We start from the raw sequence: 21,535 nt of genomic DNA on the forward strand, positions 1-21,535 counted from the left end.
GTCTGCATGTCATTAAGATGAATATGAAGAATATAAAGCATCACTACATTTATGACAGTTCCCATTCTGGCACTTCATCTCACTTTGCACAATGTGAGCTGCAGATAACACTTCTCTGGAACCAGTTTTGCATCTTTCTCGAAATTGTATTATATTATTTCCCTAATTTGTGGATGAAAATGTCACTTGAGACATAAGCTTCACAGAAAACAAATTATGTGACTTGTACTGCTTCTCCATCTGCATCGACAGCTACAACATAGACAGAAATTAGATTGCCTTGTCAAAGTTTGTGCTTGATGGTCAAAGTTGACCAATATTCAACATCATGTTTTCCCAAGTGCTTACACATAGCTGATTTGATTGCTGACAATATTTGAGTTAATTGAAGTTAAACTGATTGTTCTGATATCCTCAATTCTCCTTTTCTACTGTGTAGTTTCAAGATGTGTTTCATATGGAATCAGTTTAATAATATCTGTTACTCATACAAAATATATATAACAACAAGAGGATTTTTCATTAAATTTTCCTACAGTAATGTCATGTCACAGATACCTGAGTGTCATGACATTTTAAATGATTGTAAGTATTTTAAAAACTGTAAGTATTTCAATGTCTGTGGCCTTTAGTTTTAGAATTCATATGAATATTGGGAGCTTAACCAGAACACTGCTTATAGACATCTGCAAGAAACATGGTAGTCACACTCATTCCCAAGAGAGATTAGTTTATTCCAGGGCTGGAAACAAATTGGTGAAGATTTTGGAATCATGGATTTGGATGTCAGTATCTCTTAGGAAGAAAGTAGACCAATTAAGTTATTTTGTAGATTTCTTTAAAGTATGCTAATTTAATTTTATTCTTCTGTCTTAAAGAATAATTATTTTTAAGAAAAATTACATGATCAAAAAAATGCATTCTTAATACTAATATATTGGGAAAAAAAGTTCCTTCATTAGATAAATTATTAAATATCAAAAGCTGATTTTGTACTGCATATTTTCATTAAAAGTATATTTCTATTAAATGCAGATGCTAAAGTTTTACATTGTAGAATTAAGTCAGTAACGGCTAGAACTATGTTAGTTTTGTCTTTCTTAAGATTATATTGGGGACAGTCTAGCATATGTCTGCATTACAATTTATTACTAACAGGAGCAATGCACAATTTGAAGAGATGTCTTTAAGATTCATTTTTGGATAAAACTCAACAAACAGAACAGAAGCACTAAGCAAATCCAATAAATAAAAAAGAAGATAAATTGGATCCAAGTGCCCATATGCTGTGTACAAATCAGGTCTATTATCTTTGCTTACCTTATGGCAGAGATATCGTTTATAAACCATCTTCATTGCTAAGCAGAGATAAAAACTGTATGCTAAAAATACATTATAGCTTATCTCTCACAAACAGGTGAGGAATCAGCTCTTTCTTTTGGAAAACAAAACAATGGAAAACTAGGTGTGTGTTTTTACTGTGTTTATTTAATTGCAACACACTGCAAACACAACTAACAAAAAATACCAGCTTCTTCTTCCCATACACAATGTAGTCCATCTGCTCAGACTGAACAACATCAGCTCAGCATCAGTCATCTCTTTCCAGACACCTGAATATCAGAATTCAATAATACTGCAAAATTATTAAATCACAAGGCCAAAAGGGTCAAAATTAATACCCATTGTGGCTGAAAAATATCCAGGCCAGTTCAACAGCTGGTGGTTTGAAGTACATTTTAATGATTAGGAGGAAGGTGGGTTGTTTTTTTTTCATTTCATGTATGTTTTATATGACTGCTAAAGACTTCATATTTTCAGATATGTTGCTGGATACAGGAAATGATCCTGCTCATACATATAGGAAAACCAAATTCACCTCAGCTTTTCTGATGGTATTTCAATCTGATCCTACTCTCCCCCTCATCCTTGTTATTTAAAGTCTAACAGGGTTGGTGACAGAGTGATGTATACTGGGGAATTAAACTTTTAATTTTTTTCATTAACAGAGGCAGACTCTATCATTAGAAACAACATAAAAAATAATAATGATAACAAAGATTGAATATAAGCTTGTTATTTTTACAGATTTCATGTGTTTCTTTAGTCAAGTAACTCAAGCTTCTACTGTAATATAAAATCCAAAATAAGTGTATATGATAATGTATATATGTGATAATATGTCATGATCTTTATGTTCGTCTTTGATTGGTTAACTTATCTGTAAAATATGGCCAAGACAGTAACAGGAAGGGTAAAAGAGCTACAAAACTAATTCTATTAACATCTAAATTTTTTGATAGACCAATTAAATTGTAATTATTCTATGAAGGGCAATGAAGAATATACCTTTGTTACATTGGTTGTCTGTATATACCCTACCAGGTACATCGTCCTGCCATCTGCTTCTTGCAGCAAAATGCAGCAATAACCCTGTAAGATAACCATTCTGGTTTGGATTAATATATCTTTTTCATGAGGAGTTTTGGAAACAATCACAGCTTAATTTAAGCATACCAGCACACTGGAAAGCTAGCAATAATGTTTACCAACTATACCTTACATTCAGCAAACACAGAAGTGGTGAAAAGTATCCGGTTTATTTGTTCTTCTCCTGCAGTACATTATATACATTATGTTTCATTAAATACATAAATAAATTAAAAAAGTGGCTAAACAGCAGGGAATAAGAGTACTTCTTTAACTACTCCTTGTTATTAAATTTTGGATCCCTTTTGGAGATCGAGAGTGAGATGATTGTGCTTGCCTAGGAACAGCAGTGCCCATGGAAGTAAGGGGTGCCACAGGGTGTGAGGAGTCAACAGGGACTGAGAGAAGGAGCAAGCTGCAAACATCCAGTAGAAACAGAGATGAGGAGAGTAATAGGAAGCAAATACATAGCCAAGTCAAACACACACAGAGTGAGGGTTGCATGGAGTGTGCTACAGCTCAGAGGCCCTGGAAATTGCTGGAGTGAGAGAAAGAAAAGAGGAAAATACACCCTACAAAAATATGTGGGAGAGGTGAGTTTTTAAATCTTTTAATTTGCTTCTACTTTGTGTGTTGTATCTTCTTCATATTCTAAAATACCTTTGCATTTATCAGTTAGAGTTACTTGGTATAAACATTAAAAAACAAACAAACAAACAAAACACTTTTTTTTTTTTTTCTTTTTTTTTCCTGTGAGAGTCGTTTAATGTTGGTACAGATTGTCCAGAGAGGCTGTGGATTCTCCTTCCTTTGAGGTACTCAAAACCCAACTGGATACAGATCTGTGCAACCTGCTGCAGCTGATCCGGCTCAGAGCAGGGGGTTGGACTAGACCACCTACTGAAGTCCCTTCCAATCTTAACCATTGGGAGAGGTTGTCTGGGGAAAGGGGAAGTTGCTATGGTTATTTAAATTAAAAATAGTTTTTTTTTTTGATGCGTTTATTTAAGGAAAAAAGTGTAGTCAAATCTAGCTTCAATCTCTGGCTCGCTGGCACTTCTGCAACAGAAAGCATCTAGCTTTCTGTTACTGTATCTGGCATCTCTGTAAATATGCTGCTGAATCGAAAGATGCAGGTGACTTCCACAAATTGAAGATGCAGAGGCACAGAAGGCAGTAAAGGCCACTAGAGGTCACACAAACTATCTAAAAGTATCTGAATCAACTCATTTATTCTCCAGTTGTAAGTCTTTTCCCCTTCTTTCTGCTCCCCTTGTTTGGTTGTCTCAGGTCATCTCCTTTCCTGATACAAGGCTGTGGTCAGGGATGTTTAGCTGTTTTTCTTCCTGAGCCTGATTCTCAGTTCTGGTTTAGTCATGTGGAGATGATATCACTTTATGGAGAAAATTCCACTGTGACCACAGACCATGGAAATGTCAAATGCTAGCAAAAATACTCTGCTAGCTGAGAAATGTTTTTTCCTATGTTCCAACTATGGACTTGGTGAGTGAGCAAGACAGAGTGGGAAAGAGTGAGAGTGAGCAGCAGTAAATACAGAGCTCATTTTTCCCAAACAAATTCAGCAATCAGCTTTACAGTTTCCAAGATCCAGTTCAGTGGATTTTATATAAGGAGCTGAGACGAGAGGGAAATGAGACTGTCCCACCCAAAGCTTTATTAGTCTCTCTCTACTCTAATATCCAGTCTCCCGACTTTCAAATTTGCAGCTTATTTTCTCACTATTGTTACTTTTTAACATTTTCTTTATTACCTGTCACACACACATACAAAGAAATCAGGTTTCAAATCATCTTGTATTTAGGTTGTTTTTCTGTTTATTTTATTGTCCCCACACCCCTTTCCTTACTGATCTATTTTGCTTAGATTTGGTATGTTGATTTTTGTTTGTTTGTTTATTTGTTTGATTTAGTATATTAAATTGCTTCCTTCAAACAGGTTAAAGAAATATATCTTTAGGGGAAAGAAGACTGTTCAATCCTTGCATTTAGTATACAAAATAGATAACAATTCTGTTTAGAAACAAATAAATAACCAGAAAGGATTATCTTCCTCTTCTATTTTGTTTTATCCAGAACTATTACTTGTCAAGAATATCCCTGAAGATTAGTTCTCCAAATTCAAGATGATTCCTGTTCCTTCCTAAACAATTTTAGGTAAGGTACATGAGTTATACCCATGTCTATTATGCTAAATACAATATTTCCTTAACTCAGTCTGATAATAATGATGACTCTGTGATGATACTGATGGAGAAAACCCCTACCACTTTTTATTTGCTCTGCTTTCAGAAGAACAGGAAGAAAGAAAGAAAAAAAAACAAACACCAAAAAAAAAAACAGATGACAGTTACCATAAGACAATGGCTGGTAACCAGAAGGAAACCTAAGTCACTTTTGTGGTCTTAATTGAAGCTAGAAGCAGAACTTCCTGCTGTCCTTTAACCAAGGCGAAAAGTTACCAGGCCCTTTTTATATTAGCTTATATTTATATTAGTTCCTCTCTAGCTTCTCAGCTTAAACTTCCTTGCCTTGGATTTTGTAGAGGCACAGATTAATTTGGATATAAAAACATCCGTGTCATATCCCTTAATATATTTTGTACTTACCAGTGACTACAGCAAAATATGTTTCTTGCTGAAGCCTACTGTAAGAAACCCAATGATTGATTAAAATATCTCTGCTTTAATGCATGCTCTGTGTCGCACCATAGAAATTCTCAGAGGAGGGTGAAAGAAGCATAGGATTTAAACTTTTACATAGTGAGGAACAATGGGACACAGATTAATTTCCTTTCCCCTAATAATTTCCCCTAATAACAAAGGTCTTTTGGATATTATAATGACAAGGAACTTGCAATGAAAATCTAAAGAATGAGATGATTGCATATGGCAGGTTACCAGATGTTTCTTAGTTAAATAGTTAATTAAGGGAAAAGGAACTATATAAGTTATGAGTTACAAATTTGTAGTTTCTTTTATAAGCAAAATAAACAGGCCATGAGAATATATAGCTGGATGCAACTTCTTCCTTAATATCTTATAATAATCGCTTAACACACGAGTTTGCTGAGTATGTAGGACCCTGCAGTTTCCTGTACTTTACAGAATATACTTTGTTTACAAGTTTGCCAGATACTCTTCTGTACCATTCTTTTCTCTTATTCATTCTCCTTTTTTCTACTTTTCTAATTATAATTTTCTTTTTCCTTTTCCTTTTCCTTTTCTTTTTCTTTTTCTTTTTCTTTTTCTTTTTCTTTTTCTTTTTCTTTTTCTTTTTCTTTTTCTTTTTCTTTTTCTTTTTCTTTTTCTTTTTCTTTTTCTTTTTCTTTTTCGTTTTCTTTTTCTTTTTTCTTTCTCTTTCTCTTTCTCTTTCTCTTTCTCTTTCTCTTTCTCTTTCTCTTTCTCTTTCTCTTTCTCTTTCCATTTCCTTTTTTTCTCTTTCTCTTTCTCTTTCTCTTTCTCTTTCTCTTTCTCTTTCTCTTTCTCTTTCTCTTTCTCTTTCTCTTTCTCTTTCTCTTTCTCTTTCTCTTTCTCTTTCTCTTTCTCTTTCTCTTTCTCTTTCTCTTTCCTTTTTTGTTTCCTTTCTCCCTTCCACCCTTCCTCCCCCCTCCTCTTGTTCCTTTACTCCCTCACTTTCTCCTTTCCATTCTTTCTTGTCTTCTTCCCCTTCTTTTATTTCTTCTCCAAAATTGTATTTTGGATTATTTTTCAGAAAAAAAAAAAAAAAAAAAAGAAAAAAAAAGGAAGAAAAGAAGAAAAAAAAAAGTACTTAAAATGTCAGGAAATAATTTGGGAAATCTAGTCTGCTTAGAGACATTGTTTTGTTGATTTGTTGTGACTTGTTAAGGAGTTTGACTACACTTTAATTGGTTAGTAGAAAAGAAGAAATTAACTCTTTCAAAGGTAAGAGCTGGGCATTGACACAATGATTGTTTCTGACTTTTCCCCTGAGTAGACATTCAGGCTGAACAGTTTATGCAGGGCCATGAATTTTCAAAAATCCCTGCTGATTCTGAATCTTGCTTAGCTTTGTGCAGGTGTATGAGTTTTAAGATAGGGAGGCTGTGGGAAGTGACCCTGCATGATCTGTAATATCAGTCAGAATTGTGTGAAGCAGGCTAAATGTCATTGCTGTAGAGGCAGAGTGATGAGGGGATGAATGTTATTTGTGTGAGGGATGGCTTCAGATGGTCTCATTAATCTTTCATTTTATGGACACCGATTTCAAAGGTAGACAGAAGTGACTCAGAATGTACAAAAGACATAAAGGCTAGTCTCTGGCCACTCACGGTACATGCAAGCATATTACAGAATTTGCTTAAATGTCACATTGAGTTGTTATCCCTGATTCTGAAGAGCTTTGTAGCTCTAAGATTCATAAATAAAAAGCAAGATGCTCACATTAAAGTCCAGGTGAGAAATATTTAGATGCTCCATTAAAATGTATTATTAGGATTCCTGTGTTATCTGAGGATGTGCACAGATGCATTGCCACCTGAGACACTCCACCACCAAAAGTCTGGGAGAGGTATGAAGTGGACCTTTATGCATTTGTGGCATCATTCTGCTTCTGACATTCAATTATTCTGCATATAAAACACATAATAATTTGAAACATTTTCATATTCTTCTCTTATACTTCTGCTCTTTTGCTGGTGATGAGGCCTTTAATTTTACCTTTTTTTTTTTTTTTTTTTTTTTTTAAGACCCTCTGCTTTTTTAAACCAGTACCATCAAGGACTTACTGGCTCAAGGCATCTCTACAGACAGAATAACCACTCATAACAGTCTGCTTTGCTGCAACTGAAAGCTCACCTCAGTGAAACCCTGACTTTCATGAAAAGCGATAAAAGTTTCTCAATCACGTGTCCAGTAAACACCCCATTCTCTTGAGAAAATGATTTAAATGATCCACAAGTTTTCTTGTATGATTTTAGCTACCTTTACCTTAGACCCTCTTTGCAAAGCAACACATCTCCCTCTTCTGCAAGGCAGGACTTCAGACAAGTTTCACTGTATACCCAAGTCAGCATTGCTACATATATAGTTCAAAAAGGACTATGTAAATCCACCAGGAGTTCACCATTTAAAAATATATATTCAGGGACTGGTGAAGCATGTATTCAGGTACAGATTAAAGGAACAATGATCCTCTTCTTTGCCCCTACTTACGTTCATTACTGTCCAAAGATAGAGTGAAATTTGTCATGGTATATGTCAGGTTAAACTTCTCTGTGCTCACCTGCTCTGGACACCTTGGGAGCCCCAGTGAGTGCTTTGCATGATACACTTTCTGTGCCCACACTTGCCTAAAAGTTCACATTTTTAGAAAGAAAATGTGCTTTCTCTATTTACTTCAGTCTCTCAACAATTTCTTCTGACTCTGTACCTGGTACTTGAAAATTAAAGCAATCTCTAAGATTTAGTGTCCCAAATGTAGAACAGAACAGAACAGAATAGAATAGAGTAGAATACAATACAATATAATACAATACTTCGTTGGAAGGGACCTTCAAAGACCATCTAGTCCAGCTGCCTAACCTCTTCAGGGCTAACCAGAATTTAAAGTTATTAGTGAGGACATTGCCAAAACATCTCTTGAAGGCTGACTGGCATGGGGCATCAGACACCTAGCTAGGAAACATGTTCCAGGGTTTGACTGCACTCATGGTAAAGAAATTTTTTTTTGATGTCCAGTATGAATGTCTCAATGGTTATCCCATCTTTACTTCTAGGATTGTTGTACTAAACAATGGTTTTGTTATAATTTTTCCAGTTGTTACATAGAACTGACATTTTAAAAATTTGAGCTGCAGTTGCCAGAGAAAATCCAGCATATTGCAGACCTCAGTGAGAATTGTATTTTCTTTGTATTGCTTTCACTTTAGCATTACGAAACTGTGATAGGCAATTATTTTCTTTATAGCTGTAATTTTACTTCAAGGAAAGATACTTTCTTCACAGTAGCACTCCCAAAATATTTTAGTTGGAAGTTTTTCACTCACAGTAGAAGATCAGCCTCTGTATTCAGACAGGTGTGGAGTGTATGTACTACACCACTAAGGAAAAATATCCTATTTACAGTGTCAGAGCACCAGATCTGCAGTATTTTTTTTTTTTTTTTTCCTGGTAGGTGCATAGAACAAAAAGTAATTTTAATTTTTTATTTTTATTTTATTTTTTTTTTTTTTTTTACTTCCCTATTCCTCCAAACACAATATTTACCTGCAGCCAGAGAGTGTCAGTTCTTTGTGTGGGCATAAAGCTTGGGAGGAGCACACAGGGAATTCATTTTACTTTTTTAAAGCTTCACAGAATCACTGAATGGTTGAGGTTGGGACCTCTGAAGATCATCTAGTCCAACCCCCTCTGCTGAGAAGGATCATCTAGATAGAGCACATTGTGCAGGATGGCATCCAGGTGGGTTTTGAATATCTCCAGAGAAGGAGACTCCACAACTTCTCTGGCCAACCTGTCCTGGTGCTCAGTCACCTCACAGTAAAGAAATGCCCTCTCAGATTCAGCTGGAACCTCCTGTGTTTCAGTTTGTGCCCATTGCCTCTCATCCTGTTGTTGAGCACAACTGAAAAGAGACTCCATTCTCCATTCCAAAGAGGCTCCATTCTCTTGACACCTTTCCTTCAGATATTTATGCACATTCATGAGGTCTCCTCTCAGTCTTCTCTTTTCCAGGCTAAACAGGCCCAGCCCTCTCAGCCTGTCCTCGTACAACAAGTGCTCCAATCCCCTAATCATCTTTGTAGCCGTCCTCTGGACTCCCTTCAGTAGACACTCATATAAGAAGACATTGTTGAAAAATGTGCTAAAAGCAACATGATCGACTTGTTTTGTCCCTCTGAGTGTATCAAACAGTGGAAAGTTGCAGTGGGCAGTTACATGGGTTCAGAATTAATTAGCAGACAGAGCTGTGTAACTGATTACAACAAGCCTTTTTTAACATGTCTAGAGAATGCAGTCCTGCCTCCTGTGCACATCCATAGGCTTAAGTCGGATTACATGTGCAGATATTGTGCATGTTACCTGTGACTTTCTCATCTGGTTGACTCTCAGGTAGGAAAACGAATATGTAAACAAAAAGGGCTTAGCTATTTCTGTATATGCATACAGAAATCAGTCCCACCTTCCCCAAAGCACCATATGCAACATCATTTATATAAGCTTAATAAAGTAGATATGCTTCTTGTACAACTAAAAAAGTAGAAGTATAATTACACCCTAAACTCACTCCAACCCAAAAACATCTTCACAGAATACATTTTTTTCCCCTGAGAGACACAGATGATGGAGTTTTATTTTAATATATAGAAATGATAAGAATTTGAGTCTTCCACTGTCATTGCAATGTACTTTTATCACAGGGATGCCATGGAAAGCCCATTAATGGCAACTGCTTTGACAACACAGGGCCTTTCACACTAGAAGTGTTGGCATCTGCCTCTTTGCCATCAGTTGCACTCCTGTAGGGTTATCAAGACACACAGCCTTTATAGACTTAATGTCCAAGCAACCATTTCAGGCAGCAGCAGCTACAGGTGTATAAACACACATACATAGGATTATGACTACTGCTTATTCAGGGCCTTATGATTTTCAGAAAATGGTCATTGTTCTGAAAATCTGTAAAGTGAAAATAAGAAGAATGAAATGTGGTAAAGAAGATAACACACAGATAATCATACAAATTCATAGATTTTTTTTTTTTTGGTATTGCATTCACTGAGTTATAAAATATATGTTGCTCTGAAAGCAACTGTTGGTGGTGGTGGTGGCATTCCTGTTTTTCACTGGTATAAAAAGTGAAAAAAATTAAATAAGTGCTTTGTAGATGTTTATAAAATAAGTCCCCATGACAATAGTAGTGGCTTAGAGTAGTGCTTTTTTCTGTCAGAATGATGTCAGTATGCTTTATGTGCTACACAGAGGCTTTGTATTTTTACTGAGAAGATGCTTTTTTGCTGTGCCAATGGATTTTATTGCCAAGCAGACAACCTGCAGAGAAGCTTGTGTGCCCAATTAACCCCTTTTAACTCTATGCAATTACTGTTCACATCCATTACACTTTTGATGAAGAACAAGCATTAACAATCACACCATGAGCCAGTACAAAATTAAAACTTTAACAGCAGTAGTGCAACAGCTGTGAGGATATATGAAAATAGTAAGAATATGATATTGAGTCATCACACAACCCAGCACTGAATTTTCCCAAAGTGAATGAGGTTACGCACCCCTAGACTGATTGTTTGGGCAAGTGAAGAGGGGATACTCAATTGAGTTTCAGTCTGTAGCTCAGCACTGACTAGATTGCTTGCTTATATAAATTCAGATGTATTAAATCTAATTTCTATCTTATATTCACGTACTGTTAGTTAAGTAGTGCATTGTCCTTATCAGAATCCAGAATAGAAAATGCCCCTTGGACATGTGTTCTTGGTTAATGACTCTGTGTGACAAATTAAGAATGGGTATATTAGAAGAGCACCCTAACTAATCTATGTCTTGTTTATTTTCAGCATGCTTCTCAGTTTCTGAGGAGTTTCTAACCAAAATCCTATGTTTATTTGAAAGCCATGTAAGCTTATAAAAGCTTGATGAAAGCAAAGGAGTAACAAGGACATAGAAGTTTAGCTATTATTTTATAGTAAAGAATAGTAAATATATGAGTATAAATATCCAGACATATGACCTGAAAATGGGAGTCCAAATGCCTTCTACCTGGAGAATCCAGGCTAGCAATTTTAGGGTTTTTAATTTAGACTTGTTGGACTGAAATCTTGAGTGCTGCACACATGGATAGAAAAGAACAAGGTGGAAAGTGTGGCCAACAGAAGGCCATTTCCTCTGCAGACAACATGTTCAATGTACTTTGTACTGGCAAGGTAGGTCAAGAAGAGCAGCTTCTGGCACTTATACTGTGCTGTAAGGAAATCTTCCCCCTCCCTCCCCCACCCCAAAAAAAAAAAAAAAAAAAAAAAAGTACCAGGTATTACAAAACTTTTGAAAGTCCTGAAAAAAATCAAAGTCAATGGTGAGAATATGTTGCTCCTTGAAATTAACAGAAGCATTCCTTTTGGAGATATATCAAATCAGCTCACTAGACCAATTTGCCCTGTAGCTGCATGATCATCAGTTCTAACAAACAGGGAAACAGAAGTATTTTATGCTTAGAAACTTGGACGACTGTGAGATTTCTTTTAGCAAATCTTCATTAGATATAGTATCAAACTACAGAAAAAAGTCTTCTTAAAAGTAAACAAAAAATCATCAGGTGAGGAGACTTCACATAGCAGTCTACAAACAATATTCTGCAAAGCAGAAAGTATTCAGCAATTCTACAAAAATAAAACAAGTAAATAGGTGATGACATCAAGTTTGTTGAAGTAAAACTCCAATTGAATCCAGAGAACTGATATCAGCTAAGCAGAATTATGCATAAAATAAAATAATGAAATGAAATGAAATGAAATAACGAAACAAAATGAAACAAAACAAAATAAAACAAAATAAAATAAAATACAAAATAAAATTGTTTTCATGTTATTCTCTGTTTATTGGAGAAGGAACTGCTACATATATGACTGCACAGAAGCTGAAAGCTACAACTGATCACACATTCCAGAGAGCATGCTGGCAAACCACAGCTTCTGTTCAGCTAAAGCAGTATCTTTGAGTTAGAAAGACTTTAAGAAAACAAAAAATGCAAGAGTAATAAAAGTCTGGAATTACTTATCTCACTTATCTCACACAAATTTACAGAAAACAGCAATAAAAAATAAAAGCAAAAGAGAAACAATCTTGGAAGAAAAGATAAAAAAAAACTACGCATTTTAAATTAAGAAAAAAAAAAAAGTATGAAGTGAAGGTTGTTGTCTTGTTCCAAATCAATTTCTGATGCCTTTTGGAAGGTAGATTGCAAATTGGCTTACACTGAAGAAAGAAAATGAAGGGTCTCAGTGAAAGTGCATCCAGAGAACCAGGAATAAAATACCTTATTTCACAGCTGTACCAAAGAAAGGCATTATTTAAAGCCTGTTCAAAATTCTATATAATTGTAGCTTTAGGATAGTTATGCCTTTGGATAATCTTTCTGTGTACAGACCTAAGTATTTAACAGCATGGTACGCTTGAAATTTGTTGATAAAACCTAGCTAACTCATCTTATCTCAAGTGGTCCACCCCTCTGAGAAGTCAAACCAAGACAACAGTTAAAATATGATTTATATATATATATATATATATATAAACTTATATAAAAATATATTTTATATTTATATATAATATATATTATATTTATATATATTTATATATTTCTAACTATAAGATTAATTATTTTTATTTATAATCTCTTTTTTATATAAATTTTATTTTGAAGGCACTGGAGATACTATCTTTCAGATGAAATAAATTTCTTACCATATAATTACTATAAAAACAAATAAATTGGGCAAAATCTTATTAGTTGATGCATATAAGTAACCATTTTATACTATACTAAACTAAAATTTTAAAGCCTGCATATGCATTCTCAAGTAAGTTTTATTTGATCACCTCTTTCATAATTGTGTCTTAATTAGATTGTAGACACCTCAGGGACCATGCTATTTTTTAATAAGCTTATAAAACCTGGTCCACATACTAGAGATATCCTTGGCACAGTACTGTAATGAGCATATTAGCAAGTGACATTAACTATTATAGTAAATGGAAGCCTTTCTCCAATTATATTTAAGAATCTCACAAGCCTGAAGAAAATCAGACAGATCAAGATAGAATTGGTGACTTATTTTGGCTGAGATAGAATTAATTTTCTTTGTAGAGGCTCATATGATGGTATGTTTTGGACTTTTGGTGAAAACAGTGGTTATAACATACCAATGTTTTTAGCTGTTGCAAAGCAGTGCTTACACAGAGCCAAAGATTTTTCTGCTTCTCATTCTGCCCTGCCAGCGAGGAGGCTGGGGGTGCACCAGGAGCTGGGACACAGCCAGTACATCTGGCCCAAACTTATCAGAGGGATATCCCATACCATATGTCACCATGATCAGCAATAAAAGCTGGGATAAAGGAGGATGTTCAGAGTGATGGCATTTATCTTCCCAAGAAACCATTCCATGTGGTGAGCCCTGCTTTTCTGAGGCACATGGTTAAACACCTGCCTGCTGATGGGAAGTAGGGAATGAATTCCTTGGTTTGCTTTGCCTACTCATTAAGCTTTTGCTTTACTTAATACAAGGTTCTTATCTCAACCCATGAGTTCTCACACTTTTACCTTTAAGATTTTCTCCGCCGTACCTCCTGGGGAGTGTAAGCGAGCGGCTGTGTGGTGCTGAGCTGCCTGCTGGGGATGATCCACAACAGTGATGTGGGAATGTATACACTTCTGCTTCCACTGAAATAAAACTATTTCTGCAGATAGGACTACACATTCCTTAAAATTTACCAGGATGTAATCATAGTCTAATACCACTCCCTTTTTCCTAGATATCCTCTTTATCTGAATGCTTTGACAAAAAGGTTATTCTGACAGGTCAAGATCACTGGAGTATTTCCAATTCCCAGATAAGCTAGTATTCAGAGAGCTTGTGATTCACAATGCCAGGACAAAATTACTTTGACAGCCACAAGAATCAGACTTTCCTTAGGGTAAGTAAATCACAGTTAAGTGAGGAGACTCTCCATCTTCCTCAGTGACATGGACAACAAATAGGTTGTGCAGAGCAAAGTGTGAGTCCTTTGATGGCTTCATTATCTTGCAACTGCCCTCCCAACTGCAAGGGTGACATGTGCTAAACGTTATGGTCTCAGCTTCCTTGCAGCTGTGGTTCCATTTCTATACATAATTTGGCACTAGAAAAACTTTATAATTAATGAAGTGTTGCTTTCAAAGTTTCAGACACCAAGAATTCTTTATTTTATTCTATTTTTTTTTTAATCCTGTTTGGCAAAGGTGGCTTTAATTTGACTTTCACAAGAGCCAAAACTTACCCTCCCCCGCCCTCCCTCAGAAGTTGGTCAAACTATTAATTTTATAGCAAACACAACAGAGTACAGTAAAAGCTTTTCACAAAGCCAAACAGCTTAACCTAATTAAATGGCTGTTTTGACAGGTGGTTTAAAGTGGAATGAATGCTATTGAGAATGGCTATAGAGTTGTATATGATGAGTGTCCGTGTGTTTATGTGTGCAGGTGAAAATGTGACTGTTCAGGGGGTGACAATAGATCTGTGTCCATAAAACATATTTTCTTTTTCCCCAAAAAAAGTTTCAGCTGTTCAACATTTCCAGATTTATTTCAATTAATTGTGTTACATATATTGACTCAGGTGAACAACCACACCTGGAGTATAGTAAAAGAAAGATGTTTATGAAGGTCTCTGATGTCATTCATCAGGGAAAATTAGATGTGCATTTTACAAGGGGAAAAGAACCTTGTAGGAAATATATAAACATTGTCACAAGGGACCTGATTTCTAGTCCTGGTCAGTATCATGACAGATCTTTGCCTCAGTAAAACAATGCATTTATAATAGGAGGTAATGAGTGTTCAGCTCTTCAAAGGCATGCTGAAAGGACTCCAGATCTGTCTGCAGTATGGATTCCCAGGCCCTCCTTTCTGCAAATGCTACCTAGGTATGCAAGTCTGGCTTGTAGAGAGATAGACAGATACAATCGCCAAAACAGAGAGACTTCAGAACTTTTGTTTAGTTCAGATAATACCTTTGTTCATTTAGCTTAACTTGTACAGATTTGCATTTTTAAGTATTTTCATACTCTCTTCATTGTCCTTTAATGACAGGGAAGAATTTTGCTCTACTATAATCTCTGTATGTTTTCAAGGAATATTGTCTGTTGTCATAAAGGGGCGACATTCAATTTTAGTATCAGAACAAATACACACTAAACAAGATAAACTGTGGTATGGTTTGGGCTGAATTCATCTGCTGCGATAAGTAAGCTTCCTTCTAGAAAGTTAAAGCTGTTATACTAATTACTTTTGGCCTTTGAAGAAGATTTTTTTGTTTTTGTTTTTGATTTTGTGGGTTTTGTTTATTTTATGCATCCAATGCATGCAGTCCTGTGAATACAGTACAATATGTCTTTCTTTAAGCTCTATTTTTGAATATCAGACTAGAAAATTACTGGTGACAATCAGTGTTGAACAAGTTGGCTGTTGAACAAATAGACTGTTCAAATACTTTTGAGTAAATAGGTTGATTTGTGTTCACATTTAGTTTTCAGTACTCTGATTCTCACTTTGCTGATATTTCCAGGTTTCCATCTCCCTCTCTCTATTAGGTGTGGCATCTATTATGTCACTGAAACAGAAGTCTTTTATCACCTTAGCATTGCTCTGATAGGTCTTCTGATTATTTCTCTTTCCCTGTGTGAAGGTCATGGGAAAGTTCTGCAATGTGGCCTGATGGATTGGAAACAAGTACACATTCTGCAGACCAGACCATCTCTGTGTGTGCACCTATCCTCCTGGGTGACCTTGGGTCAACCTTTACTGTTCACATTTCAGCTACCTTCTTTCATCCTTTCTCCCAACTTGCTCTTTATATTTATTATATATATATATATTATATTAATTTAAATATTTATATATATTATATATTTATATGTATATTTATATTTTATAAAATATGGATTCAAAAATCTACTTCAGCATTTATAACTCACTAGAAAATATTTTCTACCATGATGCCTACAAGAGTCTAAATCTCAGGCTACGACTCTCAGTGGAAACCACCCATCACATCAACAATAGTCTCACCCTTTCTTCATGCCCTTTAGTCTGGTTGTATCTACTAGTTGTCTACATGGTTGTGTGTCTTGGTTGTGCTCTGGGAAGTGTTTAGCACAATAGTGTGTCAATGAGCAGATTTCTGTGTTTTCAAGGGATGAAGACAGCAGTGAATTACCTTATGTGTGAACCAATAATGCAAAAATAGGAATAATACAATATAATTCAGAAAACCATTCTGAAATGCACTGAAAAAAGTGGGGTAACTCAGGGAAATTTTGGTCAATAGTGAAAATCCTGTTCGCAACCATCAGTCAAAATTGTTATGTACATAGACCCAACTTATGTAATATTTAATATTAGACAAATGTTTTTCTGTTTTTACAGGCTCTGGCTGGGATGGAGTTAACTTTCCCTGCAGTAGCCCTTATAGTGCTGTGCTCTGCACTTGTAGCTAGAATAGCATTGGTATCACACCAGTGTTTTGTCTATTGTTGACCAGTGCTGGCACAGCACCAAAACTCCCTCCAACCCCTGCAAAGCCAGTAGGATGGGAGAGGGCAAGAAGTGGGGGAGGGACCATCACCAGGGCATCTGACTTAAACCAACCAAAGGGATATTCTATGACATATGGTGTCACACTCATCAATAAAAGGTGGGAAAAGGAAAGGAGAGAGGGGACCCTCATTATGAAGATGTCTGTCCTCCCAAACAATCACTACAAGTATTGAGGCCCACTTCCCAAGCAGTGCTCAAACTTTGTTTATTAATGGAAAGTAGAGAATAATTTTAAAATCAGGACAATCTGCTTCTAGGAAGAGAACAGTACCAGCTTATTTAAAAACTTTCACTAAGTTTCAGAAACTTTGCAAAACATGTTAAAGCAATATGGGAAACCGTGGTCCTCAGGGAAAATTGCAGTGGTGGATATGGCTCGTTAAGTTTTGGCCATTCAAAACATCTGAGATCTATTCAATCATATACAAGTTTATGTGAACTTAAATGACTTCTACTGTATAGTGGTTTTGAATCAACTTGGTAATTAAAATAGAAGTTCAAGAAGACTACCCTAAAGTCATTTAAAGTCCTTTATGTTTGGCATTTAAGAAATGCATACTGTACATAAACTATCATAAATAAGACAATTTGAAATACAGACATAAATTTGTTTGAAAGTAAACAATTTGCAAGTCTAACTGGAAATATATTGGAAACTGGCTAACTAAATACTCCATATTGAATGAAATAATGTCCAATCATATCTATATGCTTCTTGGAGAATTAAACACCACTAGTGATAGTAGCAGTTACTGATATGCAGGCATATTTGGTATCCTAGTCCTTAAATATAATCAGATAGGAAATTTAAAAAGCAATAAAGAAAAGTATTTTTTTATAAATTATCAAAGGGGGACAGAAAAAAAAAAGTATATTAGTAAAATTTCCATATGATACAGGAAGAAGATTCTACACATTAAATATTCCTGATTTACATGTACACATAAAGCCAACTTTCCTTTCCTTTCCTTTCCTTTCCTTTCCTTTCCTTTCCTTTCCTTTCCTTTCCTTTCCTTTCCTTTCCTTTCCTTTCCTTTCCTTTCCTTTCCTTTCCTTTCCTTTCCTTTCCTTTCCTTTCCTTTCCTTTCCTTTCCTTTCCTTTCCTTTCCTTTCCTTTCCTTTCCTTTCCTTTCCTTTCTTTTTTCTTTTCTTTTCTTTTCCTTTCTTTTCTTTTCTTAATAAAAATCTGAATATTATGTTCTTGGTCTGACTATTAATCATTCTCCTTTACCTCACATTACCATTTGGCTTTCCACCAAGACATTTAAGATTATTATTATTTTTTTTTTTTCTGTGAGACTCTGTCTGTGAAGATAAAACACATTTGTTTTAAGAGGAAAAGTTTCAACATGCTTTTCATGATAGTTGGCAGCATCTATTTTTCACTCAGTGTTATGAGATCTCTAATAATATCAGAAGAAAATTCAAGTAGGATTGTTGGATTAAGAATCTAAACTTTACTTCACCCTTTGCTGGTTAAGCAGACAAGCACAAGCCACTAACAGGTTAAACAAGCCAGGTACTCACTTTCATTATACCTGAATCCAAGAAACTATGTTGCCCACTTTAGTGACTGCAGAAAACTTTCCTTTCTTTCAAATTTATCTGAGAGTCCTGGGCAGTTAGTTGTTCCAAAAGAGTCCTTGCAAGAACAGGGAGTCTGTTAGTCTGTTAGTACTGGCTATAGGAGTAATGGATGACTGGGGATAAGAAAAAGTTAAGACATGAAGAGTGAAATAAAAAAAAAATATAATAAAAAAAAAAAAAAAAGAAGAGAGAGGGCAGAGACAGTATTTTGTTTTATTTCCAACAGGGGTACAAACCAAAGTTACTAACAGGATCCACTACTTCACTGCCTTGGGGAGCTGACTGGAATAATCTCAAAGTATGAAAACTCTGCCAAGGAAAGCTTAGAAAACTTTTCGTTCCTATAGGTTGAAGATAATAACAGGCAAATTTCAAAATGTCACAGACTTGGAACAGAAGACTTGTGACATTTAGTCACAAATTAAGTCAGAAAAATATAAATATGTTTCCTAAAGAGATAAGCCATCTTCTGTTTTCTGTGGCTTCAGGTTCCAATGGGAATGAAATCAAGTGTGCTTTACTGCAGAAGGTGAAGCTGGAATCCATTGGAATCTTGGTATAAAAATAAGGAAAAAGAAATTTTAAATGAAGCAAGGCCAAGGCCTAGAAATGCAGGTAGGAGAAAGCCTAGAGAAAGGATTTTCAAAGCAGATAATACAAGTCCTTGAATGAAGGCTATGTGCAACTTGCCCAGAAACTGAACTGTAGTCAAACAGTCAAACAGTCATCATTTTTATCTGCAGTTACCTGTAAGGGACAGAGGCACTACAGTGCAATTCACTGGACCTTTCTGTCCTACAAGCATATCTTATCAGAGCAAATAAAAAACAAAAACAAAAACAAAAACAAAACAAAACAAAACAAAAAAACAAATCACAAAGCACTTAAACATTTGCCTCCATAATGCATTTTCTTCAAAAGAAATGAACTTTCAAAAGAAATGACATAACATAACTTATATAACTTATATATAACTTAACATAACTTATTCCATGTTTTTCATTTTTCATTGTGAAATGTCTATAGCTGCTTTACAGTTAGGACTGGTCACAAGCTTGGTTTTCTGCCAGCCATGTTTCAGTTGACCCTTTTTCTTCCCCTTCCAAAATCATTCTTCCTCTCTGATATTTAGCATGCCCTATCACAGCTTCTCAGAATACAGAAAGAAAAATCAAGTGTGATATTTTTAATTGATTGCATTTCATAAAATGTACATATCTTTTATTACATTTAAAAGAGGATAAACTTAAATTTTCTTCTCTATTTTAACTCCATTTTTTTTTTTTTTTTTTTTCTGGCTTTTAAACCCTAGATTTGTGCTGTTGGCATTGTTTAATAATTTTTTGGAAAGGATAGAGTAGGAGTTACAAAGATATAAATAAATGTTTTTTCATATATACATTGCAACAGCTGAAAGAAAAAAACAAAAACAAAACCACAAAAATTCAACATAATGGACCTGATTTTCATTTACACTGTTCTGGCAACATAAAGAGCCTTAGAGTGGTCATAAATTATATTTAAATACACTTTATTCTTTTTGCTGCCTGAATGTGTAAAGGGGCCTTTATGTAAATAAGAATCAGGGCCAATGTATTTTGGGACTATATTTCTTTGGAAATCTTTACTATACCTTAACTCCTTATGTTTTGACTTCTTGGACTACTTGTAGTGTAAGTGTACAAGATTCTTACCCTGAATCAACAATAAATGAAATCAGGCGTATACATCCAGCAACTTATTTCCATTAAGGAGTAAAAGAAAGTGTGGAAGATTGTGTCATTAGAACTGAGGTTTTCAAGACACTGTGAAAATAAGAAGATTAATTTTACCAAAGATTTTGATTGGGAATAATTAGCAATTCTGAATTCTTTCTTAATAGACAAGTTGGGTACTAATTATGTTTCTACCATTTCTTGTGATATTATCATATTAATATCCTCTAGTGACACTTTCATGACGATAAGGGGGAAAAAAGAGATATGGAAAGAACTGAAAAGTTTTCCTAAACTCATAATTATTTCTGGGAATAAAAGAAGCATCATAATAACCCTGGAAAAATTGGTTATTTTGATGAAACATTGAAGGATACTTGATGAGCAACTACAATGACTAAAATTTATGAAGCTTCTTTTCTCTAACACCTCATAATTCAAACAGTGAGGTAACCACATAAAGTTCTGAAGGTTTCTTCTCTGTCACAGACGACAAGGAATCTGCTGTATCTTTCAGATTAATAGCATTATACTTGCATTTTAGAATAGTGGTTTTAAGAACGTCTGAAAGTGTCACTAATGATTTTCTTTGTGAGCTTAATAATATACACGTTTATTTTTATTAATAGTGACCTTTCAAGTGTAGAGTTAATTATATTTTCATAAAATCTTCTTTCCAGTTATGTCTTGGTAATAAAATGAGCAGGTGTCCTCCACAATAGCAAAACTAAACTATCCAGTCAGAGTTTAATATCGCAATGGTTAAATGAGTCATGTTTAATAGCTAGTGTAAGAACATACTAAGTTTTTGTAAGGAAAAATTCTGTCAAGATTTTAAATAATTATAAAATGAAAGATAAAAATACTCGAAGGAAGGAAGGAAGGAAGGAAGGAAGGAAGGAAGGAAGGAAGGAAGGAAGGAAGGAAGGAAGGAAGGAAGGAAGGAAGGAAGGAAAAAAGGAATTTCTTTCACATTGCCTTATAAAGAATATTGCCTTATAAATAATTTCACATTGCCTTATAAAGAATATTTCACATTCTTTCACATTGCCTTATAAAGGAGACATCAGCTCCAGCATTTCATAAAAAATATAAAGAATAATCTCATTTTATTACACAATTAATGCATTGTAGCTTTGGTAATGGTGTGTTTTACCTAGGGGAGGTCTGCTATAATGGAAGTACTTTCCACCCTGGTTGATATTCTTCAAGAATCTGATGGACATGAAAAATGAAACAAAATAGTATAAAAAGCTGAATGTATACAGGATACAGAAATATATAGAATGCCATTCAGAAAGCTGTAGAACAGTGATGAGTACTTTCTACCATTCCAGGCAATATAATTACTGATAGCAAATAGATTTATCTGTAGTGGCTAAAACTTGTACCACATTCAGCTCTCTGATGGAAATAAACACATTCACATTTTGCTGCTAGGAAAGGAAAGGAAAGGAAAGG

This window comes from Aythya marila, assembly GCF_965140915.1.
Source record: "Aythya marila genome assembly, chromosome: 5".
Taxonomy (NCBI): domain Eukaryota; kingdom Metazoa; phylum Chordata; class Aves; order Anseriformes; family Anatidae; genus Aythya; species Aythya marila.